Source organism: Heptranchias perlo, chromosome 9 (genome assembly GCF_035084215.1).
Source record: "Heptranchias perlo isolate sHepPer1 chromosome 9, sHepPer1.hap1, whole genome shotgun sequence".
Lineage (NCBI taxonomy): Eukaryota > Metazoa > Chordata > Chondrichthyes > Hexanchiformes > Hexanchidae > Heptranchias > Heptranchias perlo.
Genome location: NC_090333.1, coordinates 13,526,328 through 13,553,300, shown reverse-complemented (window position 1 = coordinate 13,553,300; position 26,973 = coordinate 13,526,328). Strand labels below are relative to the sequence as shown.

The 26,973-nt window shown below is 44.4% G+C and overlaps 1 pseudogene; it reads right to left on the bottom strand.

The window, feature by feature from the left end:
* Positions 1-25,542, bottom strand: part of LOC137325654 (calcium-activated chloride channel regulator 1-like) — a 36,707-nt pseudogene extending 11,165 nt beyond the window's left edge.
* Positions 25,543-26,973: the final 1,431 nt, after the last annotated feature.

Genomic DNA, 26,973 nt, shown 5'->3' with positions numbered 1-26,973 from the left:
CCTGAGAGTACCGCTATTTTTAGCTTATTTTTTTCTTGTAGCCGGGCCCCCCTGTTGTGGGTAAGTCACAGTGATACTATTGTGTCTATCAGTGAACCAGGCACTACCCAGAGAATAGGGTCAAACTGCATGCAAACAGGAACGTACACACATTGAAAATAATGGTCTGGATGTGTGGGGCAATGTGCTAGAATCGCTGGGCTGATTTTAATTCAATTAACAAAATTGTAGAGTTCCTGTGGGTGAAGAGGAATGTCACCAAGTCCATCTTTCTTATGGACTACTTGATCGCTGAAATCATTTGACAGGCACATGTTGGTATGGACCAACCAGAAGGAAGTCCACAATTATACAGACTATTTTTTTAAAATATAAAAGGATAAGCAGGTCTCGTATGAAAGGCTTGACTCTTCGGCTGCTAACTAAAAACAAAGTTACAAGTTTGTTTTTGTTCTTCTAAATTATTTGGTTAATAATGACCAGTCGAGGAGTGTGCGTGATGACCTTCATATCAAGAGTCTGAAACGACACTACTATTTCATAACAGGACATACCGCACTCATGCTTCCAGAATCATCGAGAACTAAACACAGCACCCGGTCTTTGGCCTGCAGCAAAGTAACTTTTGGAGCAAGGGGAAGGATATTAGTTGGAGGGTTGTTCTCAAAATCTTCTGACTTGCTGATCACGTCCCAAGTGCTCCTGTAGTTGCACATCTTGTTCTGCATGTTTGGTGCTTCAGAATTGTGAGTCTTATTGTCACAGAATTCAACCACCTGGAAAATGAATATAAGACCAGGTGTAACAAGTGTCATCGAGTCTAAAAAAATAAACCAGGTGATATCAGGTGAGAGAATAAGTACTTTCTGGGTCAAAACAAAAGATATATCATCAGAAAACTCTGCTTAATTTAAAAGTATGATCTTAGTTCAGTTGGTAGCGCTCTCTCTTTGACTCAGAAGGTTGCGGGTTCAAGCCCCATTCCAGGACCTGAGCACACAACTGAGACTGATACTTCAGTGGAACACTGAGGGAGTGTTGCATTGTCAGAGGTCCCATCTCCTGCTCGGATGGATGTAAAAGATTCCATAGCACTGTTGGAAGAAAAGGGCGGGCAGTTGTCCCAGTGTCCAGGCGCAACATGTACCCCTGAACCAACACTGTGAATTCTAGGAATTGAAAGAAACAAGATGACCTTGGAGTAGATTAAGATGTTGCTGTTCCGCTGGGAGAAGAATGAAGGCTGTGTGCACTAAGAACATGCAATCTGAAGGAAGTGGATGAATAGATGGAATCAACAACAAAACTATAGATATGTTTGGAAAAGAGAGAGGAAAGAGCTCAGAGGAACCATTGAGTTGAAGATTTCCCACCAAGCCTTATCTCTCCCAAAGACTCCCTGCCCCAGCCCTGAACCCGCATCTTTCTCAAGTGTCTCTCCTAACTCCCCTCATGCTCTCTGAACTCATCTTGTCTGTTAGACCTACATCCTGCCCTCTTGTCCTCATTACTACTAAACTGCTAACCACCCAACATCCTTTCCTGGCCCCCATGCTGGCTTTCATTGTAAATGGCTCCTTCTTCTCAGATATTATCCCTTTCAAAACTGCATCACACCCCTCCTATGACCCCTCTGTCCTTGCAAACTATCAGAATCCATCTCCAACCACCCTTTCCTCTCCAAGTCCTTGAACATGTTGTCACCTCCCAAATCAGTGTCTATTTTCCAACAACCCCATATTTGAATCTCGCTAATCAGGTTTCCATCCCTGCCACAGTACTGAAACAGCTCGAATCTAAATGATGCACTATCCCTCATCATTCTCTGCAACATTTGACACTCATCCGCACCATCCTCCTCCAACACCTCTCCTCCGTTGTTCATCCCAGTGGGACTGTCCGAGCTTGATTCCATTCTTACCTATCCAATCAAATCCAGAGCATCTCCAGCAATGGCTTATCTTCCTGCCCTTGCATCATTACCTCTGGAGACCCCTAAGGATCTATCCTTAGTCCCCTCTTCCCCATCTACAGCTGCACCTTGGTGACATCATCCGAAGAGATGGTGTCAGGTTATGCTGATGACACCCAGCTCTACCTCACCATCACGCCTCACGACCCCTCCACTGCCTCTGTGTTATCAGACTGCTTATCCGACAGCCAGTCATGGATGAGCCACAGTTTCTTCCAGTTAAACGTTAGGAAGGCCAAAGCCATCATCTTTGGCCCCCGCCTCAAGCTCCATGCCTTCCCCACCAATTCCATCCTCTTCCCCGGCCATCGTCTCAGATTGAACCAGACTGTTTGCAGCCTCAAACTGAGCTTCCGGCCCCATATCTTCCCTCAACACAAAGACCACCTACTTCCACCTCTATAACATCATCCACGCCTCAGTTCATCTGCTGCTGAAATCCTCATCCATGCCTTTATCACCTCCAGACTCAACGATTCCAATGCTCTCCTGCCTAGCCTCCCATCTTCCACCCTCCATAAACTTTAGTTCATCCAAATCTCTGCTGCTGCTTTCTATCCCACACCAAGTGGGGCTCACCCATCTCCCCAGTGCTCCACTGACCTACATTGGCTCCCTGCCCCTCAATGCCTCAAATTAAAAATGATCATCTTCGTGTTTAAATCCTTTTGTGGCTTCGCCCCTCCCTATGCTCTGTAACCCTTTCGAGCTTTGCAACCCTCCAAAAACTTTGCTTCTACAAAGTGGCGGTGGTGATGGCTGCTGCTGTTGCTGTTGTTAAAGACTGAGAAGTTGAGCCATTAACTACAGCACACACATAGCAACTTGAGGGGAAACTATAGCCAAGAACATATAGCACATTGAAGAACATACCTTTCTTATAAACAGAAGCTCAACGAAGTTAAACTTTATATACAAAAAAATTAAAAATCATTAGTTACTGCTTTATGCGGTTACAGAAAGGAAGTTGTGAAAATAAATTTCAGATGAGATTACAGCCTTGAAATCACTCCTTTACATTTGTTTTTCTAATCTTTTAATGCCAAAGCTTGTGAGATGAATTTATCATTCAATTTTTATCAACTACATATTTAGTTTTACCCCTCGCAATAATCCAAAAAACAAAATCTATGAAAAAAATTAGTAGATGTTTTCACAGGTTAAATCTCGTATATATTCTACATAATAACAACACGAGCATCTCTAAGAGTTTGTACCTTATGCACTCCTCATATTAACCAAGTTTAGCATATACTGTTGTGAGTTTTAAAATTCGATTGGTGGCTGGGCCATGGAAATTCCGGACTCCCTAAGCCGGCTGTTTTTTTTATTATTCATTTTAAGGATGTGGGCATCACTGGCAAGGCCAGCATTTATTACCCATCCCAAGTTGCTCTGAGAATGCAATGGTGGGCCTTTTTCTTGAACCGCTATAAGTGATTTGATACAACTGAGTGGATTGCTAGGCCACTTCAGAGGGCAGCTAAGAGTCAATTGGCTTGGGACTGGAGTCACGTATAGGCCAGACCGGGTAAGGACAGCAGGTTTCCTTCCCCATAGGATATTTTAAAACTCACAAGAGTATATGCCAAACTTGGTCTCGTTTATGCTTTGATCTCTAATATTACTGTAACAATGGTACTCAAATGTCAGGAGTAGCTTTGTGACTGTAGCATTAATGTCATATATGAGTAAAATAAAAAACTTATGGTGTTCCCCAGGGGTCAGTTCTAGGACCACTGCTTTTCTTTATATATATTAATGACTTGGACTTGGGTGTATAGGGCACAATTTCCAAATTTGCAGATGACACAAAATTTGGAAGTGTAGTGAACAGCAAGGAGGATAGTGATAGACTTCAAGAGGACATAGACAGGCTGGTGGCATGGGCGGATACGTGGCAGATGAAATTTATCACAGAAAAATGCGAGGTGACGCATTTTGGTAGGAAGAATGAAGAGAGGCAATATAAATGAAAGGGTACAATTCTAAAAAGGGTACAGGAACAGAGAGGCCTGGGGGTATATGTACACAAATCATTGAAGGTGGCAGGGCAGGTTGAGAAAGCAATTAAAAAAGCATACAGGATCCTGGGCTTTATAAATAGAGGCATAGAGTACAAAAGCAAGGAAGTCATGATGAACATTTATAAAACACTGGTTTGGCCACAACTGGAGTATTGTGTCCAGTTCTGGGCACTGCACTTTAGGAAAGATGTGAAGGCCTTAGAAAGGGTGCAGAAGAAATTTACCACAATGATTCCAGGGATGAGGGTCTTTAGTTACGTGGATAGACTGGAGAAGCTGGGGTTGTTCTCCTTAGAACAGAGAAGCTTGAGAGGAGATTTGATAGAGGTATTCAAAATCATGAAGGGTCTAAACAGAGTAGAAATAGAGAAACTTTTCCCATTGGCAGAAGGGTCAAGAACCAGAGGACATAGATTTAAGGTGACTGGCAAAAGAACCAAAAGGTGACATGAGGAAAAACTTTTTTTGAAACACAGCGAGTGGTTAGGATCTAGAATGCACTGCCAGAGGGTGTGGTTGAGGAAGATTCAGTCATTGTCTTCAAAACAGAACTGGATAAATCCTTGAAAGGAAAACATTTGCAGGGCTACGGGGATAGGGCGGGGGAGTGGGACTGGCTGGGTTGCTCTTGCATAGAGCCGGCGTGGACTCGATGGGCCGAATGGTCTCCTTCCGTGCTGTAACGTTTCTATGATTCTAAATGCAATTTCAAGTAATTTTTAAAAATGTAAATATGTTACTTCTGCTCTCCAGTCTTCCTTTTCCTCGTCATCTTTGCTTTCACATTCTGCCTCTTGCTTCTATTTTTATGAACTTTACTTTTTCTATAAACATTATTGGGCACACATTGGCAATCTTACACAAAAAGGACACAAGGATAACCAGTGTGGTAATGGAAATATTAGAATGGGGTAGGCCATATTGTTGCAGCAGAGTGAAGGAAACTTTGCATCTGGCCCATGTTATACTTGAGTTATGGATACTTGATACTGACGATGGGTGCCTAAAATGGATAGGGATTCCATTCCTCGATTAGCTCAAAAATGTTCCTTTTTTTTGCAGATATAGCTATTAGTTATATGTAAGGAAAGTAACTCTCAGTAATTCTACTTACTCCTGGCAACCCTTGTAGGTACATTATTGAAGCTGATGCCATTTGGCTTTTGTCTGGGAAAAACATACAATCTTCATTAGGGAACCCTGTGTTGCTATCAATGCCACAAGGGGAACAGGAACCCCCAGTGCAAAAGGCAGCCATTCCTTTTATTTCTTTTGAACACCTAGAAGTATAAGTGAAACACAACACTCTGTTAATTGTTTGATTTCTGTAGTTGTCTTTCTGCAGGGTATCAAAAAACAAAACAAGTTAAGATATGTTTGTTCATAAAATACAGTCAATTCAGGAGTGTCACGTGGTTTGTGACATTGCTCTCATTTTATTTCACAACTGATAGATGTCGCATGGTGTTGCTCACAGGTAGTGCTGGATCTTGAATATGGTTGTGGTGTTAATCTGGTCTGTGCCTTTAAGGCTACTGCTCTAAATAGGCAAATCTACTTATAAACCAGTACGATCAGAGTGTTGTAGCTGCCTGCAAATTTCAGGCTGCAGGTCAATGACTAGTTTTTCTCTTTATTGTTTTGCAATCTGTAATAGTATTAAAAAAACCTGAACTTCACCGTTAACCAATCTGGCCTTTGCTGCTGATTCCCAGAATCCCTCCTCCTCTATAGCATCTGACTTCCTGCCTCTTCCCTGTGTCTGAATCCTCCCATCTGTACCCTTGATGAGGATTCCTTATTACTTCAAAAGGCCTTCAATAAAGGTACCACATTGTACACTCATGACTAAGGTCAGAGCATGTGGAGTCAGGGGACAGGCAGCAAGCTGGCTACAAAACAGAAAACAGAGAGTAGGGGTTAAGGGTAGCTACTCAGACTGGCAAAAGCTGGGAAGTGGTGTTCCACAGGGGTCGGTGCTGGGACCGCTGTTGTTCACAATTTACATTAACTATTTGGATTCAGGAATCGGAAGTACAATTTCAAAATTTGCGGACGACACCAAATTGGGGGATATAGTTAATACAAAGGAAGAATGCATCAAAATGCAAGAGGACATTCATAAACTTGCAGAATGGGCGTGTAATTGGCAGATGAATTTCAATATAGACAAGTGTGAGGTGGTGCATTTTGGTAGGAAGAATAAGGAAGCCACATACTGCTTAGATAATAAGGTCCCGATATTACCAGGGAGGCGGGATGGCAGCGGGGGGAGGGGCGACCGGGCGTGTGGGTAACCCGCCCAGTGAAATCCGTCTGTTCCCCACACAATCGCGGCTAAATTGAAGGCACTTACCGTGGCTTCTGGGTTTCCCGTCGTCAACCTGCGCAGTGGGCGGACTGCGCCCCCACATCACAGGCTGCCAACTGAAGGAGCCCTATTTAAAGGGGCAGTCCCTTTAAATAGGGCTCCTTCAGCAAACAATCAAAAGTACAGCATGGAGCAGACCAGGGGAAAGGCTGCTACCAGATTTTACGATGCCTCACTCCAGGTCCTACTGGATGGGGTGAGGAGGAGGAGGGATATTCTCTACCCAGCAGACGGGAGGAAGTGGCCTGTCTCTGCCACCAAGAAGGCATGGCTCGAGGTGGCAGAGGAGGTCACCAGCAGCAGCAACGTCTCCCGCACATGGATCCAGTGCAGGAAGCGCTTCAATGACCTAACTAGGTCAGCCAAAGTGAGTACACTTACTCATTCTCCTACACACAGTCTTCCACATCACCGCCCCCACCCCACAACTCCTTCTACACTGCTAACACTACTCTATCACATCACTCCTCACACCCACTCAACTTACCTGCACTTACTCACCTCGCCAGTACTCATCCCACCACTACCACTCAACCCAATCCTCATACAACGTCATGGCTCTGTCTCATACTCACCCTCTAATGCATCTCTTTCACGGCCAGCCTCACCCAAACCAATGCATTCAGCGGTTGGCCACGTCACCATCCCTCACTCACGCCTCTCTACTTTCTCCCCTTATAGGAGAAGAGAGTCCAGAATGCACAGGAGAGGGCAAAGACCGGAGGGGGGCCGCAACATCAGGTCATCCTCACGGACACGGAGCAGGAGGCTCTTGAACTGAGCCGCACCCTCGAATGCCTGTCCGTCGGGGACGCCGAGACTGCCACCCGACAAACGGCTGGTGACAGAACTTTAACATTCAGCACTCACAATAGCAAATGATGTTAACATGCCTTGCCATCTTCAGCACCTCAACATCAGTGATCATGCTTATTATTGCCTTCCGTTCTCTTACAGGGCCTTCAACGACCGCTGTGATGGCAGAGGGCGATTCCTCAGAGGACCTGTCGGCCTCTGAGGGGGCATCGTCACATCTGAGCGAGCCATCCACCAGCGCAGATACACACACTTCGGTGGGTCCCCGTCCTCACTTAGTTAGGGTCGCACATGGTGAGTCACCACACTCATGTGAGCACGAGCAGACATTGGTGGCAGGGGCAGCTGTGGAGAGTCCGCGTCGGTGGGAGCACTCTTCTCCAGGCTCTGCTCAGCTGGACATAAATGCTGAACCCTGGGGGCCATCCCTTAAAAAGGAGAATGATCGAGGGGCAGCAGCACATTTGCGAGGTGCTGGAACAGGTGGCACGCGCACTCTCCACAATAGCGCAGAGGATGGAGGAGTCCAACTCCTGCAAGAGTGGAATGGTGGCACAGGTACAGGAGGGAATTTCTGAGATACTGACACAGTACGAGAGGGCATCTCTGAGATAGCGTCGCGGTAAATGCGGGAATGTCTGAAATGGAGGGAAGGCTAGCCTCCATCGAGCTTCAAGCACGGCTCACCAATGAGTCCATCGAGGCCCTGACAATGGCCCTTCGGACTCAGGGTGAGCAACTTTCTGCCGCCTTAAACAGGCAGGCAGATACACTAGCATTGGCCTTACAAGGCTTCACACATGTCCTCCAAACTGTCATCCAGCAGGGTGGTAGGAGTGATGAGAACCTGGCCCAGGAGAGGGATGATGGCAAAAAGGGACATGGAAGTGGGGACGCCACTCAAAGCGCTCCCACGTCTCACCCGTTGCCCTCCTCTCAACCAGTACCCGCAATGCCGCCTCCTCTCCAGGTGGTCGAGTCTGCCCCTGCACAGGTGCAGGTGGAGCAGTCTTTGGAGGGGCCCTCACAGGCACCGAAACCCAGAGGGCGTAGGCCCAAAGCATCTAATCGGTCAGGGCATGCACAAGGGTGTTTGACGGTTTGTCATGTTTTTTATTTATATTTGATTTTTGTTAATGGCACATTAAATATTATTATTGTCACCACTACTGCCACGTCTTGGCCATTCTTGACTGACTTGTGTAATAAGTCCCTTTCATGAGGTTCACCATGAACACACATACTTGATGCCACCCATTGGGTCACCCTATAGTGGGTGTATGTGTAGTTGCATGACTATTTTGTGCAGGTGCCTGTGTTGTGGAGCTCCACGTGGCGGAGGTGGACGGCGAGCCTGGCGAGGCTGGTGATGTTGCTCGTCCTCGAATGAAGTGATGAATGCAGCTATGGCGACCCCCATCCTGACGGTGTGAGTTTGAGGGGGTCCGCAAAGTAGGTAAATGTGTTTGCACAGCAGAGTTTAGGGTATAAATTAATAATTTTCAGTGGAAAGACAAAGGTGTTGCAGCCAAAACGTTGTCTGAAGTGACAGAGTGCCCTGCTGCAATAAATGAGGTTTTCCCCCCAACTGTCAAATAATCCTTTGCATCTCCCACTGGCTGCTGGCTGAAACACGTCTGCTCCAACAGGGAGTGTTTCCCACAGCACGGGAAACACGCTGAGGATCCTTCAAAATTGCACCCCTGCCAAATTCTCCACTCAATAAGGTCTGTCAAGTACCTTAGCTACCTAAATAATTATCTAAATTATCATCCCGCCGACTTTAATCGCCAGTGGGAGTCCCGGAAGTGAGCGGGTTGGAGCCGGGCTCCGAACCCGCTCCGGGATTCCGCCATTTTCGGAGCCCTCCACCCCCAATGCACCCGCTCGACCATCCGAAAATCGGCTCCTAAGTGTCTAAACTGGATAGAGGAGCAAAGGGATCTAGGGTTACAGATACACAAATCACTAAAAGTAGTGACGCAGGTTAATAAGGCCATAAAAAAGGCAAACCAAGCACCAGGATTAATTTTTAGAGGGATAGAATTGTAAAGCAAAGAATTTATGTTTAACTTGTATAGAGCCTTGGTTAGACCACACTTGGAGTATTGTGCATAGTTCTGGTCTCCGTATTATAGAAAGGATATAGAGGCATTGGAGAGGGTACAAAAAAGATTCACAAGATTGATACCAGAACTGAGAGGATATCCTTATCAGGAAAGGCTGAACAGGCCGGGATTATCTAGAAAAGAGAAAGCTGAGGAGTGACCTGATAGAGATCTTTAAGATAATGATAGGGTAGATGTAGCAGAAAATGGGAATCCAAAACTAGAGGTCATTAATATAAAATAGTCACTAATAAATCCAATAGGGAATTCAGGAAAAACTTCTTTACCCAGTGTTAAGAATGTGGAACGCTCTACCACAAGAAGTAGTTGAGGCAAATTGTGTAGATGCATTTAAGGGGAAGCTAGATAAGCACATGACAGAGAAAGGAATAGAAGTGTATCCTGATAGGGTTAGATGAAGTAGGGAGTGAGGAGGCTTGTGTGGCGCATAAACGCCGGCATAGACCAGTTGGGCCGAATGGCCTGTTTCTGTGCTATATTTTCAATGTCACGCGATGTAGTTCAACAGTGCTAACGTGCTGAGATACCTAGCTCTGTGCTTCAGGAGTCTGATTTGCATATTGCATGACATGGCATATACCGGCCAAATGTAAGAGTTTGAGGAATCCCATCTAGATCTTAAGCTAGATCTCCATGCCTGTGTCAGGAGGACAAGAGCTTCTAAAGGTGCAGATGGCGATTCTGGCTCAGAGAGTTTTGCAGGCAGCTGAAACAGTATGGAAAGCTTTGTTACTTGTATTCTGTGCAGACCTCTGATACAACATGATACACTGCAATACCCTGACGTAACTAGGGATGGGCTATGAATTGGGTCTTGCCAGCATCAACCACATTCCACGAACACATATGAAAAGGGTCAATTTTGTGAACCATGTGTGCTTATTAGAGGTCTGTTGCCATGCCACCTAATACACAAGGGGAACAGTAGGATTGGCATAATGAAACATTTCATTTTACACTCCATACTAGTTTGACTAAGTCCCACCCTCTCCTTTCTGACTGACATTGGCTCCCTGTCCCCAAATTAAGTTTGAATTCCTTGTTCTCTAAATATCACTCTGTGGTCTTACACCATTGATCTCTGCAATCTCCTCTAGCTCTATGTTCTGCTCTTAACACTGTTCTGGCATTTTGTGCATCCCCCTCTCTTTGCCCCAACGTCGTAGTGCAGTTTTCAGTTGCCTTGGTCGTACTCTCTGGGACTCCCTCCCCGAAGCACCCCGCCTCTCTTTCCAATTTTAAAACCCTCCTCAAAATCCATTTCTACCAGCAAGTTTTCAGCTACCCTTCTTAACTTGCTCATGCCCATCTTCTCTGCATCCATTAGTGAAGTGCCTTGTTTACTCACATTAAAAGGCACAAAATAATTGCAGATTATTTTTGTTACACCCCTCAATATCCCTTCTCACCAGAAAGAGGGGAAGTAAACCTCCTCAAATCATCAAGTACATTTACATGTAATGCAGGACTTAATCTAACCAGAAATAATTTCACTATTCCACACCCAACAAACAAATTTTCTTCCTTTCTATCCTGAGGCCCCTTTGGACATTACATTTGAAGGAAAGGGTTAACTTTGCCCCTTTGGACATTACATTTGGAGATTGTAAGTTTAAACTGAAAAGGCAACAATGTGCAGAAGCTTCTTAAAGCTTCAAACAGGCCTTTGGTTCTCAAAACACCTGACTTGGAAAAACAGCTGAGATGGTTAGAAATCCTTGGGAAAGACAACTAAAGCTATTGCACCTGGGTTCACACGGACAAGAGGGTACAGCAGGTTTCACACGGTGCAAAGGCTGCACCTGGGTTCTCACGGTATTGAGTGGCCCAAGCAACCATCCATCATTAAAGCAACAGTGGGTGAGTGGCCAAAATGGGGCTTCCCATAACTTTTGCTCACACCCCAACTGCAAAAAAATCATAAAGATGAGATATTGTGGCAGTTTCTTTACTGCAGTCGGAGGAGCCTGAAGAAGCTTTGCCTGCAGGAAGGATGTCAAAGAAGAAGAAAAACCTCATTTGCTACAAGACAGCTGATCACAAACTGCTTTGATGCTGAAATCCTTAGTTTTTAAGGTTGATGCTTGTGTGAATTGTTTAAATCATTAAGTAATGACTTTGACTAACAAAACTATCGCATAAATGTGACTTTCTTCGGCTGACTACTGACCAGGTTCACGAATCACTGCATCATCTGTATCCCTACAGCAGTGGCTTGCTGGGGAACAGCTCAATCATTTGAAATATGATTATTTTATGAACATTTGTCCTTCATGTTTATGGATGAAGTGCTTACTCCATGAAAGGCATTGAAAGAGATCTAGAGAAGTTAGTGGAATCTAGGAGAGTTAATGGATTCAACACTTAACATGTCCATTCACTGTGGAGCTGTAAACAACAAAGCACAGTTGAAGGATGACATATTAACACTGTACAGTACTCTGGTCAGACTGTTTGAATACAGTGTCCAGTTTTGATAACCAAGGCACAAGATAAACATTCAAGCCCTAAAGCAGGTGAATAGATGAGTCGCATGGCTGGTCCTAGTATTAGATGACTGAGTAAGGAGGAACACTGGAGAAACTTGGGCTCCTTAGCCTTAAAGAAGCTGACTAAAAGATCTCAGAGGTATATTAGATAGTAAATCATGTAGCAAGGGTAAATGTGGGATGCTACTTAAAGTTAAATTATGACAGTAGGACAGGGGTCCACAGGTTCAAACTAGCAAAAGGCAAATTGAAGACTGATGCCAGTGATCAATACACGGAGTGGACTTCCAGGTAAGATAGGGAGCAAAACCCCTGCAATCATTTAGGAAATAGCTGGATGGTATGATGTGGGAGGGTTTCCCTGGATGGCTGAGTTAGAATAGACTGAACGGTCTTCATCATTCACATCTATCTTATGATCTTGCATATCTTTCATCGTCGCTGGGTCAAAATCCTGGAACTCCCTACCTAACAGCACTGTGGGAGTCCCTTCACCAGATGGACCTGCAGTGGTTCAAGAAGACGGCCCACCACCACCTTCTCAAAGACAACTAGGGATGGGATGCTAGCGATGTTCACATCCCCAGAATGAATTTTTTAATAATCTTGTGACCTTGTGTTATGCTGTTGGTCATTGTAAATAGTTTGGATCTTTGAACAATATGTTATTTTAATTGTGTGTTTGTGTAATGCAACACAAGAACGCTCTCCCCACTATAGACAAGTCTGGAAACCCAATAAGATCTTTTTACTCAAATAAATCATAGGATTAGAGTTGAAGGATATCCTACTTTGTTGCTTTGATTCCGTTTTCAGAAAAATAAAAAGGCACCAGATGATTATATTCATCATATACTCCCCACTGAAGATGGGCCCATTCATGAACAAATACTCCACCTGTAAAAACAGAAGTATTTGTTTAAAATAACCTCCATTTCATTCAAATTTAAATGGTACAGTCGATCTCCAATTGTGTTGCACATGGGGAATCAAGACCAAGTACAACATTCAGGTGAAGCGGAGTTAGCGGGGGAGGGGGGAGAGGGAGCGGAAGCGAGGGAAGGAGGGAAAGGAGGAAAGGAAAGAACAGATTAATATAACATCGCAACCCTTGTTTCTATTTTTAGGTTTGTTGTCGACTCTGTGGCTGTTGATACTTCTGTCCTTGTATGTATTTCCACGTGAATTAAACGGTTTTGAAATAGAAATGAATATTTTGTTGGGTTCAGTTGCTTTTTTAACACACTGAGCACCGTAGTAGCATTTTGCATCAAGTCCAAAAGTAAACAATAGGACATTTTACTTGTTCCCGAATGAACTTTCTAAGTGAAGCTCTGCTGCTTGTTAGTTACACTGCTCCTATTTTGCTCTGAGCTGTTGTAGAACATCATTTAAAATAAGATTTTGCTCAATTTCAGCCTTGCAAAACTAAAAGCGAGTGTTTCCAGCTAAGTGGAAATTAATTATAGCTAGTTGCATATTTGAAAGGAATTTCCTGAAAAGTTGTTACCTCTTGGTCCATAAACAGGGATCAGGCTATCATTTAGCATAAAGTTCGGGGTGAAGTGAATGTACCGTCCCTTCTCACCACATCCACCATACTGCAGGGTGTATGGGTCATCTCCATATTTAAGGTATGGTTCAGCAATGATCACATTAGCCTATTAAAATAAAAATGGGGAAAGCAAATGAACTATCCAGAAAACTACAGTGAAATATAAAAAGCAAAAAAGTGCGGACACAAAGACAGCTAAGAAAGAAATACAAATGAGAAAGTTCTGAATGTAAAGTAACAAAAAAATGTTTTCATTAAACTGTCCTTTTCAACCAATGTGTGTTGGTGCATGTTGACAACATCCAAGGTAAAGTATAATGCATTTTTCAAACCTTATATGGCCTCACACAGTAAATTATTTCGATAAATGAAAAAAGGATAGATCAATGGTGATGCTGGTATTGTAGTTTTTCCACAAAACATAATGAGGCAGGACATGCAAGTACCACGTTTAAGAGTAAGTCACAGTGTTCTTTTGAGTGGATGATAGAATGCTCACAGAAATTGAAAAAGATAATGCTTATGATACCATTTTTTCCAGCTTTTACCTTTTCATAGAACTGGGTGGTTGGTCGCTGATAGCTGGCGTCTGGGGTCCAGGTATTGGGCAACAGGATTTTCACATCTCGATAATAAGCTCAATGTTTGGTGGCATTGTACAAGAAGGAAGAGGCCGAATGCACCATGTCCTAGCAGAAACACAGTTTTAGCAATACCTTTTAACCACTGTACTCTTTTATACAAAATTGGCACAGTTCGTTCAGCCTGTAGAACATCTGTTTATGTTGTGGATTTTAAAACTGGAGTCAGAGAGGGAATGCCAGGGATTTATGAGTTCATCAGACTTCTGTCCATCAACAGCAACAACAATTTACATTTATATAACAACTTGGAATGTAGTAAAATGTCCCAGGAGCATTATCAAACAAAACTTGATACCGAGCCACATAAGGAGATATTAGGACAGGTGACCAAAAGCTTGGTCAAAGAGGTAGGTTTCAAGGAGCATCTTAAAAGGAGATGGAGGTAGAGAGGCGGAGAGGTTTTGGGAGGGAATTCCAGAGCTTAGGGCCTAGGCAGCTGAAGGCAAGGCCGGCAATGGTGGAGTGATGAAAATCAGGGATGCGCAAGAGGCCAGAATTGGAGGAGCACAGATATCTCAGAGGGTTGTAGGGCTGGAGGAGCTTACGGAGATAGGAAGGGGTGAGACCATGGAGAGATTTGAAAACAAGGATGAGAATTTTGAAAATCTGGGTTTGGGGATATGATAAGCAGAGCCTTGAGCATCCTAGATTTTTTTTGTATTTGTTAACTTATGGACACTTTATTTCTGTTGCTGTATACTAATGAAAGTCATTGTTTTCAATGCTAGCACTGTTATCCTACCAAACTGCCAAATACAGTAAGCTCAGTATAACACTTAAAAGGTAGTTTATTTGTTTTAAGCATTCTTTACAGCCAATTAAGTATTTTTGAAGTGTAGTCACTGTTATAATGTAGGGAAACTTGGCAGTCAATTTGGACACAGCAAGGTCCCACAAACAGCAATGTGATAATGACTAGATAATCTGTTTAGTGATGTTTGAAGAATAAATATTGGCCAGGAAACAAAATTTGTTTATCACGTCACCTATATTGAGTAGTAAACTAAATGTGTATTTTAAATGTTAATGTTGAGTCCAGGTAAGAGTCCAATGGGTTAATGATGTTGGAATGATTAAAAGACAGCACTTCAAAAAATCTATAATTACTTAAATTCTTAGATCTGTGCACATTTCCTGTGTCAAGTATAAATTTCTATGTCCACGTTTAATGGAAACTGCCCTTATGCCAGTCATTAGTGCTATAGGACCTAACTTGGGTGCCTCCTGCCTTACAACCCACCGAGAACTCTCCGTTCCTCCAATTCTGGCCTCTTGTCCATCCTTTCTTCTGCCCACCATTGGCGGGTGTGCCTTCAGATGTCCAGGCCCAAGCTCTGGAATTCCCTCCCTACATCTTTCCGCCTCTCTCTCCACCTTCAATACTCTCATTAAAACCCATCTCTTTGACCAAGCTGTTGGTCACCTGTCCTAATATCTCCTTATGTGAAAATTTCCCCTCCCCGCCTTAGTCTTCGCTCCCCGTGTGGAATGCAGTGAGAAATCAGTGACAAGATCAATAAAAATGAAGGACATTGCACCAATTTGAATGAATCCATCCAGAAAAACCTACAGTTCCCACTCCCCATCCTCTCTCCACTATCTAGTTGATGGCTCTTTACTGAAGGACTTCCTTACAATCCCTTTCACTAGCTAAAGTTGCTTGCACTAGCTCGAATCTGTCTTATCAATTTTACGTTTTTATTTAATATCTTATTTATCTGTACACAACCCCTTCCTAGTAGTTTTCTTTCCTAGTTAAAGACACCCAATGCGCTATCATCTTTGTTATAAAGAACTCATCGACAAACCAACCTATCTAATTAAAAAGGTAGCTGGAGGGGCAGATCAGTCACTGGGAGTTGGCATTCTTCCCACTCGGCTCTAGATTATCCTGTAAGCCAATGCCCTAATCAGCGGGGTGATTCCAGCTGGTGAAGAAACGGGAACTCACCAGCACTCTGCTGGTCTGGGGTTTTAGCAGATTGAACTCCAGGAGTACTCCTGTGCACATTTGGGGGACCCCTAACTTATGGCTTTTGCCAACCTGCAGCTAAGCTCTCTGGACTTAAGAGGCATCTTCCTACAGGGGGAAGAGAGTGCAATTGATGTTGGGTAAACAGAAACTCTACCTGTGAGTTTTTGTTCCAATAGCTTGGTTTGGAGAATCTTAAGCATGATGATGGGTTTTACTTGTTACAGATAATTAAAGGAGTTGATAGGATAGATAGAGAGAAACTATTTCCTCTGGTGGGGGAGTCCAGAACAAGGGACCATGACCATAAAATTAGAGCTAGGCCGTTCAGGGGTGATGTCAGAAAGCATTCTTCACACAAAGGAGAGTGGAAATCTGGAACTCTGTCCCCATAAAGCTGTTGAGGCTGGGAATCAATTGAAAATTTCAAAACTGAGATTGATAGATTTTTGTTAGGCAAGGATATCAAGGGATATGGAACCAAGGCAGGTAGATGGCGTTAAGCACAGATCAGTCATGATCTAACTGATATGGAACAGGCTCGAGGGGCTGAATATGTTCCTACAGACACTTGGCTGGCCAGAAAAAAACCTGTGAAATAGCACATTGTTAAAGTGCCCTTTTAATGGTTTTACCAACTACTTGCAACAACATTTATACAAATAACGAATAACAGTCAACAGCTGCATTGGGGAATTCAGTTTACGTCTTACTTTTTTACCTGAATTTTTGCAATGAGTTTTCGATCTTCTGGAATTCCGGGATTAATAGCAATGACCACATTATCGTAACCGTTATTCACCAGCTTCATCTCCTCAGAACATCTTACAACATAGGCAGAGATAACGCACTCCAGAGATAGAAGAAATACCTTTGTGAATTTCATTATTGGGGACCTAGCTGAAGCCCCCACTGCTCCTAAGCAATTGCACAAACAAAGCTAAACTAATTTATACTGAACTGTATCAATGTATTTCAGCTCAGCTACAAATTTTATTGCTGAACTTTGAATACATAATAAGGAAATCACCTTCAGCAATTATATTTAATTGCTAATGTGTTACTCATTTTTATATAGGTGCAATCATATTTTAATCATAGAATCATAGAAGTTTACAACATGGAAACAGGCCCTTCGGCCCAACATGTCCATGTCGCCCAGTTTATAACACTAAGCTAGTCCCAGTTGCCTGCACTTGGCCCATATCCCTCTGTACCCATCTTACCCATGTAACTGTCCAAATGCTTTTTAAAAGACAAAATTGTACCCACCTCTACTACTGCCTCTGGCAGCTCGTTCCAGACACCCACCACCCTTTGAGTGAAAAAATTGCCCCTCTGGACCCTTTTGTATCTCTCCCCTCTCACCTTAAATCTATGCCCCCTCGTTATAGACTCCCCTACCTTTGGGAAAAGATTTTGACTATCTACCTTATCTATGCCCCTTATTATCTTATAGACTTCTATAAGATCACCCCTTAACCTCCTACTCTCCAGGGAAAAAAGTCTTAGTCTATCCAACCTCTCCCTATAAGTCAAACCATCAAGTCCTGGTAGCATCCCAGTAAATCTTTTCTGCACTCTTTCTAGTTTAATAATATCCTTTCTATAATAGGGTGACCAGAACTGTACACAGTATTCCAAGTGTGGCCTAACTAATGTCTTGTACAACTTCAACAAGACATCCCAACTCCTGTATTCAATGTTCTGACCAATGAAACCAAGCATGCTGAATGCCTTCTTCACCACCCTATCCACCTGTGACTCCACTTTCAAGGAGCTATGAACCTGTACTCCTAGATCTCTTTGTTCTATAACTCTCCCCAACGCCCTACCATTAACGGAGTAGGTCCTGGCCCGATTTGATCTACCAAAATGCATCACCTCACATTTATCTAAATTAAACTCCATCTGCCATTCATCGGCCCACTGGCCCAATTTATCAAGATCCCGTTGCAATCCTAGATAACCTTCTTCACTGTCCACAATGCCACCAATCTTGGTGTCATCTGCAAACTTACTAACCATGCCTCCTAAATTCTCATCCAAATCATTAATATAAATAACAAATGACACCACATTTATTTTAACCTCTCCAAAATATAACTTGATGCTGTTTGTTGGTTTAATGGTCAAATCTAGCTCAATGTGTGAGAGGGGAAAACATGTCCAAGGTTTTTCCTTCTGTGAACGAGCAGAAAATCTAGCTCCAAGAAAACTTGCTTCACAGCCAGTAACAAGACTGGCCACACTTACCCAACACCATTTCTTCCATTATTGTAGCTCATTTCTCTAATCATTCTGTCTTGTTTTAGTCAACTAAAAAGAGAGGAAAATAACAGCTGACTAAAGTCATTGGGGTACAAATTGGACCTCGTTGCACCCTTTTTACGGACGTAAAACAGGTGCAGCAAGCACCAATTTTGGAGAACAATGTCCCAAAAGATGCCTGAAAAACGCCCGACTGGATATTGGGTCAGGTCATTTTTCAGGCATCCCTGGCAGCTACCTAAAACAGGCATTAAGCCTCTTACATGTGTAAACGAGCGGCCTCATGCCTGTTTTAGGCTCCCTGGTAGAAATTGCAATGGGATGAGAGCAGGAGCCGTGTCTGCTCTGCTCAGAATTCTTCAGCAGACCCTGCGGTCATCAACGAACAAAGGTGTCAATATGTAAACCAACAAACAGCATCAAGTTATATTTTGGAGAGGTTAAAATAAATGTGGTGTCAGCTGTGGCTCAGTGGGTAGCATTCTTGCCCGAGTCCAAACTTTGTGGGTTCAAGTTGCACTCCAGAGACTTGAGCACAAATTCTAGGCTGACACTCTGGTGCAGTACTGAGGGAGTGCTGCACTGTTTCAATTGATTTAATTTTTAACAAAACATTTTACGTAAAAAAAGAAACAGTTGCACTGTGACACCAAATCACGAGATGCAGCTCTTGATTATTTAATGTCCATTCATAGAATCATAGAAAGTTACGGCACAGAAGGAGGCCATTCAGCCCATCAAGTCCATGCTGGCCGAAAAAGCGCTATCGAGCTTAATCTCACTTTCCAGCACTTGGTCCATAGCCCTGTAGGTTACAGCACTTCGAGTGCACGTCCAAGTACTTTTTAAAATAAGTTGAGGGTTTCTGCCTCTACCACCTTTTCAGGCACTGAGTTCCAGACCCCTACCACCCACTGGGTGAAAACATTTTTCCCTCAGCTCCCTTCTAATCCTTCTACCAATCACTTTAAATCTATGCCCCCTGGTTATTGACCTCTCTGCTAAGGGAAATAGGTCATTTCTATCCAGTCTATCTAGGCCACTCAATTATATACACCTCAATTAAATCACCCCTTAGTTTCCTCTGTTCCAAAGAAAACCACCCTAGCCTATCCAATCTTTCCTCATAGCTAAAATTCTCCAGCCCTGGCAACATCCTTGTAAATCTCCTCTGTACCCTCTCTAGTGCAATCACATCTTTCCTGTAATGTGGTGACCAGAACTGTACTCAAGCTGTGGCCTAACTAGTGTTTTATACAGTTCTAGCATAACCTCCCTACTCTTGTATAAAATTCATTTAAAACCAACACAATTAACAGCTTGAACATTAACCTGATTCCTTGACTATTAGAGAGGCAATTTTTTTTGGAACCTGGTATTCTAACATGGGAGGATGGATCACAACAAATTTCTCTTCCTTCTCCTTGTGCACAACTGTGTGTACCAGGAAATGATGCAGGTTGTGACCATATTCATCTTTATTTCAGAAATTCTATACTACAGGTCTCCCACTTCCAGTGGGGGAAAAAACAATCTTTCCCCTGTTGACACTGCCCAGTAGCTTTCAGGTGAATCCTCAAGTTGATATTTATCTGCTTTCCCGCCCAGCCCCCCAAACCTTGGCAGCTAAGGGTGTCAGTGCTTTTATATTGCAGGACTGTAGCCAATGGAAGATGCATATTAAGCAATGGATTCTGCATGATACCAGGGATGAGGGCCTTCAGTTATGTGAAGAGACTAGGGAAGCTGGGGGGGGGGGTGGTTGTTCTCTTTAGAACAGAGAAGGTTAAGGGGAGATTTGATAAAACTGTTCATGATTTGAACACCTAATAGAATAAATAACGAGAAACTGCTTCCAATGGCAGAAGGGTCGGTAATCAGAGGACACAGATTTAAGGAGATCGGTAAAGAGCCCGAGGCGACGTGAAGACACCTTTTTTTAAATGCAGCAAGTTGTTATGATCTGGAATGCGCTGCCTAAAGGGGTGGTGGAAGCAGATTAAATAATAACTTTCAAAAAGGAATTGAGTAAGTACTTGAAGGGAAAGAAATTACAGGGCTACAGGGAAACAGTGGGGGAATGGGACTAATTTGAGAGCTCTTTCAAAGAGCCGGCACAGGCATGATGGGCCTAATGGCCGCCTCCTATGCTGCAACTATTATGATATAAATGCAAGTTCTTTCTTTCCAAAGAATGGAAATAGCTTTGATTCAAAGAACAAAGAGCCTACTAAAAAGATAGATAACTCTATGGGAGCATACCAAAAGTAGTACAATTTAGCTGTTGATGTTCCAGAAATGGGAGTATTAACATCAGCCAACATGCCAAAGAGATAGTCCTAGGCAGCCATCTGATCTAAGGAGCAACGTTTAGCGAATGTCGGAGGGTTACTCCAATGTGGCAGCCCTGAAAAATCCAGGCCTATTTAAGAGCGGGCCAGGTAGCAGCCAGAGAATGGGTGATGTGCAGTTTAATCTGCTCTCTAAGCTCCCTACCTGCAAGACAGCCACATGAAAGGCACTCAACCATCCACTTATCTGGCTGCCCCCACCCACCCCTTAGTCACTGGTTTAACGCGATTTTTTTTTATTGACCAAAGAAAATCAGTCGTCAGGATTGTCAAATCTATTCAACACATTTAATGTAAAAGTCTGTGAGCATCTGTAAAATGACAAGTACTGTAATTTTGACTGATGAAGCACGACATGAAATTAAAATTAATGGGACAACAATCTCTTCTTCCAAATGAAATTGGGTAGGAATGCTGGATTAGGACTATACAGCTGGGATGCCAAATCAAATAAGGATGATGCACAATGAGAACCTGCAATTCACTGACTGAGTAAAACCAAGGCTACAAATAAAGCCGTTTTCCAACAGCCAAACAGGAAGTCCCTTGACTCAGTTCAATTACACAAATGGCATAAAAAATATGCTTATGTTCTAAAACTGCTCAGCAGCTGTAAAGAAAAAAATTACCATAGTTAGTAATAAGTTCATTTTACAAGATATTAAAGCAAGACTTTGGCGACTTGTTATTTTGCTCAAGTAAACAGGTTTTGACTTTTAATTTTATGAAATGTAAAGAAAGAAGTCCCTGGTGGCACATATTGTGCACCTACTGGTTGATACAGGTACTATTTGTAGAGCAGTACAAGCCAGAGTAAAACTAGACTGCCCTCTTTGCATCACCTTTATTGAACTAAACAGTTCACAGGAGTATACACATATTCCTTAATATTGGTACAGCACACACACAGCTTCCAACAGTAAAGAAATATGCTATTTTTTTACATTTTGGTGACTATCACTTTACTGGTCAGTAACTATATCATGAATGCACTGATTTTCTCCAGGCAAAATTATACCACAGTCCAGTGATATTGCACATTATTGATGTTTCACTAATGACTTGACACAATCCCTTTTTCAAAGTTGTATTTTTAAAACTTACCTGCAGTAACGCCACAGGGTTTTCAATACAAAATGCATTCTGCAAAGTAGCTTTAGCTTGCTGAAGTTTTACCTGCAACTGTTTCAGTTTTGCTGCCTTGCGGTCAACCATCAGATTGGCCTGGGCAGTCTCAACAGAAAATCTCTTCTTCCATGCTCGTTCCTCAATGTCAAGAAAAAGCTGGACTTTCCTGAACAAATCTAGGTGTGTCTGTTGCTGCTTTTCTAACTTGTCCTATTAAAACATAGAATTTTTCATGGGATATTTTCCAATTTTAAAATGAGAATGTTTTTCATTTATGCAAGTTCTTAGCTTGTAACAACCAGATAAGACATGATTCAAACTGGAACAGACTTCATCTACATGTAAAACAGTACCTACAATTCCAAAACGAATCAAATGGCAAGTCCTGAAGATGTCATAAATGCAAGTTCATTCATTCTTACACATCAGTAGTGGACAGAAACACTTAAAATTTCACATTTACATCAATCATAATCTGGATGTAAAGAAAGTATTATAGAACATACAAGAAGTCTAGATAAAGGTACTGTATTATCAAAGGTAAAGCTTGTATTAAACAAAAAAAAAACATTGGGCTCGATTTTAGGGTCGGGTTTCCTGCGGGGGGGCCCCGAAAATCCCGATATGAGGTCACGTGACCGGATCGCACCGCGATCCCGACCACTTCCGGGTTCCCCGATGACATGCGGGGCTGCGTGCGTGGCCCCCGCTGGTGGGAATCCCGCAGGCATTTAAAGCCAGCGGGGTTCCACTTGAGAGTACTTACCTTGCTTGTTGAGGTCAGTTAATGAGCTGAATCAGCTGTCAAAAGAGGAAGTGTGGGATTTTACCTGCATCGCAGACTGTTTCACACACTGGGGGAAACAGTCTCTCTCCCACCAGGCGTGTTGCAGCCAGCAGCCACCCAAGTGCACTCCACGGGGGAGAGCCCTCACCCACGCAGGAGGCCACCGCGTCACATAGGGCAACCCTGCCCCCCACCAACCCCCGCCAAGCCAGAGGACAGACCGACACGAAACCGCAGCCCCAGTCCGAGGAACCACCCACCTACCCTGCACAACCCCTCAGACCAACACCTGCCAGATGGGTGGTGCGTGGACACCCTCGGAGGACGAACAGCATGACCAGCCCCAGCAGCCTTGCAGTCCACGCGGTCCGCCGCAGAGACGTGGAGCCCCCCAACACGGTGTTGTTGCACGCCCACCTGCACAGCAGGAGGGAGGGCTACCGCAGAGAGAGACGCATCGCAGAGGGCACTACCCTCGCCACATGGTCCACAGACCGAGTCGAAGCTCCCCGGACCTCTCCGAGCAGCAGTGCACACGGAGGCGCAGATTCGCTCGACATGTAGTCGTGGAGATCGGCAGGCTCTTTCATGCCGAGCTGCTCCTGGCTGGCCCCAGCACCAAGTGCTTACCTGTCGCTGCCAAAGTCACCACTGCCCTCCACAACTTCTCCTCCGCATCCTTCCAGGGTGCAGCCGGCTACACCGCCGATGTCTCTCAGTGGTCTGCGCGGAAGAGCCCTGCAAATACACCTGCACCTACTCTGCAGTAACACGATGGGTGGCATCAGTGGTGGGTCCTCATAGTGATACCCAGGAGCGGGCATTATTGGACACAACAGACAGGATTCGCGGAGACATGGCAGTGGTGGTGCCAATATAATGTGTGCTGTTTGTTGCTCTGAAATTCAATATAGGTAACACCCATGGCAAACCCTCAGACACCCTTGTGCACCCCCTTCATGCTCACGAAACATTTGCCTTACGCTGCCTACTGCACATATGTGATGCATGCCCTGTGGCTGCAGCACAGGTGGTGGCAGGTTGAGTGAGGGTGGCCGTGAGGGAGATGCACGAGAGGGTGAGTATGGGATAGAGCCATGAGATTGTATGAGGATTGGGTCGCGTGTTAGTGGCAGGATGAGTACTGGCGAGGTGAGTAGGTGGAGGTAAGATGAGGATGGGGTTTGAGTGGGTATAAGGGGTGATGTGACAGAGTAGTGTTGGCGGTGCCGAAGGAGATGTGGGGTTGGGGCAGTGTTGTGGCAGATGGAGTGTAGGGGAAAGACTTCGTGTTCTCACTGTGGCTGACCTACTGAGGTCATTGCAGCGCCTCCTGCACTGTATGCAGGTGGGCGATATGTTGGTTGCGCAGGTGACCCCCTCTGCCACCTCGAGCCAGGCCTTCTTGGTGGCAGAGGCTGGCCGCTTCCTCCCGCCCGCCGGGTGGAAGATCTCTGTCTTCGCCCTCCTCCTCACCCCATCTGATGATACTTGGGGTGAGGCATCATTAAACTGGGAGCAGCCTTCCCCCTGGGCTGCTCCATGCTGAAATTTGTTCCATTGGTTGCAGCATCTGTCAGTGGAGGACTGCCCCTTTAACTAGAGAGCCTCCAGCTGACAGATCGTACTGCGCATGCGCAGCCCGCCCGACGCGCAGACCAGCAGCGTGGACCCCGGAGGAGCAGGTAATTGATTCCTATTAGTGTGTTGCCTGCTACGATCGCGCAGGCAACCCACTAATTTCACCGAGCGTGTTGACCACGCTCCCGAAACCCAACCCGCCGGAAACCCGCAGGCCTGGTAACATCGAGCCCATTATGTTGTTCAGTATCATTATATTTTTTTTTAAAAAAAGAATCTAGTCTAAGGGAGTTAATAGGGGATCATCTTTTAGTTGACTAAAATTAGAAAGAAAATGACAATTACAATTATTGTATTTTCATCCTAAATAGCACCTACTCTGAACATATTAAATGGGCTGCCTATTGTGACACCGCTATTCCCGGCCGAAAGGGAGATTATTGGATAATTCACCTGTCAATCACACCTGCAGCCTGCATTGCAGTAAATTACTGGGATTAATTTTATGTACACGAGTTCTGTTGGTTGCAGTTCGTACAGTCTCTTTTTAAATAGACTGCGAATTAGACCTCGTTTGCTTAATAAACAAACTTTGTTTGCTTTGGTGGTTTTACAATAGACTGGCTGTATGTCCTGCCAGTACTAAGTCCCACCCGCCTCCAATGGTGTCAATAGACACCCCGTACTGGGCTGGGGTCAGAAGTGTTGTCTTTCAGATGAAATGTTAAACCAAGACTCCGTCTGTCCTCAAGTGGATGCAAAAGATCCCATGTCACTATTTCGAAGAGCAGGGGAGTTCTCTCAGGTGTCCCGCCAATATTTATCCTCAACATCATGAAAATAGATTACCTGGCCATTATCATGTTGTTGTTTGTGGGACCTTGCTGCGTGCAAATTGGCTGCTGCATTTCCCTACATTGCAAGTGACTACACGTCAAAAGGTACTTCATTGGCTGCAAAGTGCTTTGGGACATCTTGAGGTCGTGAAAGGTGCTATATAAATGCAAGATCTTTCTTTCAAGCACAAGTGTTAGTTCTCCAGCGTTGAGCAAAAATACCCACTTTAAATATTATGCATCCTTTCCAACGCGATGGATTTCACACACCTAAACGTTTAGAGACAAAAACAGGGGGAATTTATGCAAAAAGTAATTGGCAGATTGCGGAGTTTTTTTTTTAAAAGGCAGGTGGAAGCAGATTCAATAATCACTTTCAAAAGGGCATCGGATAAGTACTTAAAAAAGGAGAAAATTGCAGGGCTATGGGGAAAGAGCAGGGGAGTGGGAAAGCTTTCAAAGAGCCGGCATAGGAAGGATGGGCCGAATGGCCGCCTTCTTCCTCCCCGCTGTATGATTCTTAAAAACTAAAATTACTTACTCGGATTATGCTGATGGCATCAGTCAGTTTAACGACATGGTGGTCACGGTGAGAGGTCCCGGCCGGTAACATACAATAAGGCGCAGAGAGAGAGGACACTTGTCGGTCCGGCAGCAAAGCTCCAGCTCTTTACCGCGTTGCTTGCACAGCCGGCCGGCGTTGGCGGTCCGCCTCACCAGGACTCGGTGCCGGAAACTCGGGTTGTCGAGGTGATGGGGTTGGGTGAGGGAGAAGTGCAAGGCAGCAGAAGGACTCGCCGCAATTCTGCTGCCCTTTTTATTTTGCACAGGTCGCACCTCGGCTGATCCGCAAGCAAGTTATAGTCCAACAAATTTATTTTAAATTCCACAAGCTTTCGGAGGCTTCCTCCTTCCTCAGGTGAACGGTGTGGAAAAATGTTCACCTGAGGAAGGAGGAAGCCTCCGAAAGCTTGTGGAATTTAAAATAAAATTGCTGGACTATAACTTGGTGTTGTAAAATTGTTTACAATTGTCAACCCCAGTCCATCACCGGCATCTCCACATCATATCTGCGAGCACTTCTCGATGATGTTGTGCAGCGCGACGTTTTTTCTCTTTAGCTCCAAACTCATCTCGCAAGTGGAGAGGCAGAGCGGGCAGGAGGAGGAAGGCAGCGCCCCGGGAGGGGGAGGTGGTGCCGCCGCCGCCGCCGCCTGCGGACGGATCCGAGTCCCGCACCGACCGCTTGAGCTGCGCCACGCACCCGCTGCGGAGGTTGAGTCCGCACGGCAGGGTGACGGGCTCCGCTAAGATGTCGTGACAAATGGCACACTCCACAGAGTGCGAGGCCATCGCCGCAGATCAATGTACAATCCGCACTTAGCTCCCGACGCAGCTCACTGGGATATTTTGCATCAACTCGGAAGAGATTAAGAGTTTGTAACACAAAAAAAAGCATCCTCCGCAAAATTTGTTACTTCAGCGCTCGGATCCTCTGCAAAAATTTGTTACTTTAGCGCTCGGATCCTCTGCAAAAATTTGTTACTTCAGCGCTCGGATCCTCTGCAAAATTTGTTACTTTAGCGCTCGGATCCTCTGCAAAAATTTGTTACTTCAGCGCTCGGATCCTCTGCAAAATTTGTTACTTCAGCGCTCGGATCCTCCGCAAAAATTTGTTACTTCAGCGCTCGGATCCTCTGCAAAATTTGTTACTTCAGCGCTCGGATCCGCCGCAAAATTTGTTACTTCAGCGCTCGGATCCTCCGCAAAATTTGTTACTTCAGCGCTCGGATCCTCTGCAAAATTTGTTACTTCAGCGCTCGGATCCTCTGCAAAATTTGTTACTTCAGCGCTCGGATCCGCCGCAAAAATTTGTTACTTCAGCGCTCGGATCCTCCGCAAAATTTGTTACTTCAGCGCTCGGATCCTCTGCAAAAATTTGTTACTTTAGCGCTCGGATCCTCTGCAAAAATTTGTTACTTCAGCGCTCGGATCCTCTGCAAAATTTGTTACTTTAGCGCTCGGATCCTCTGCAAAAATTTGT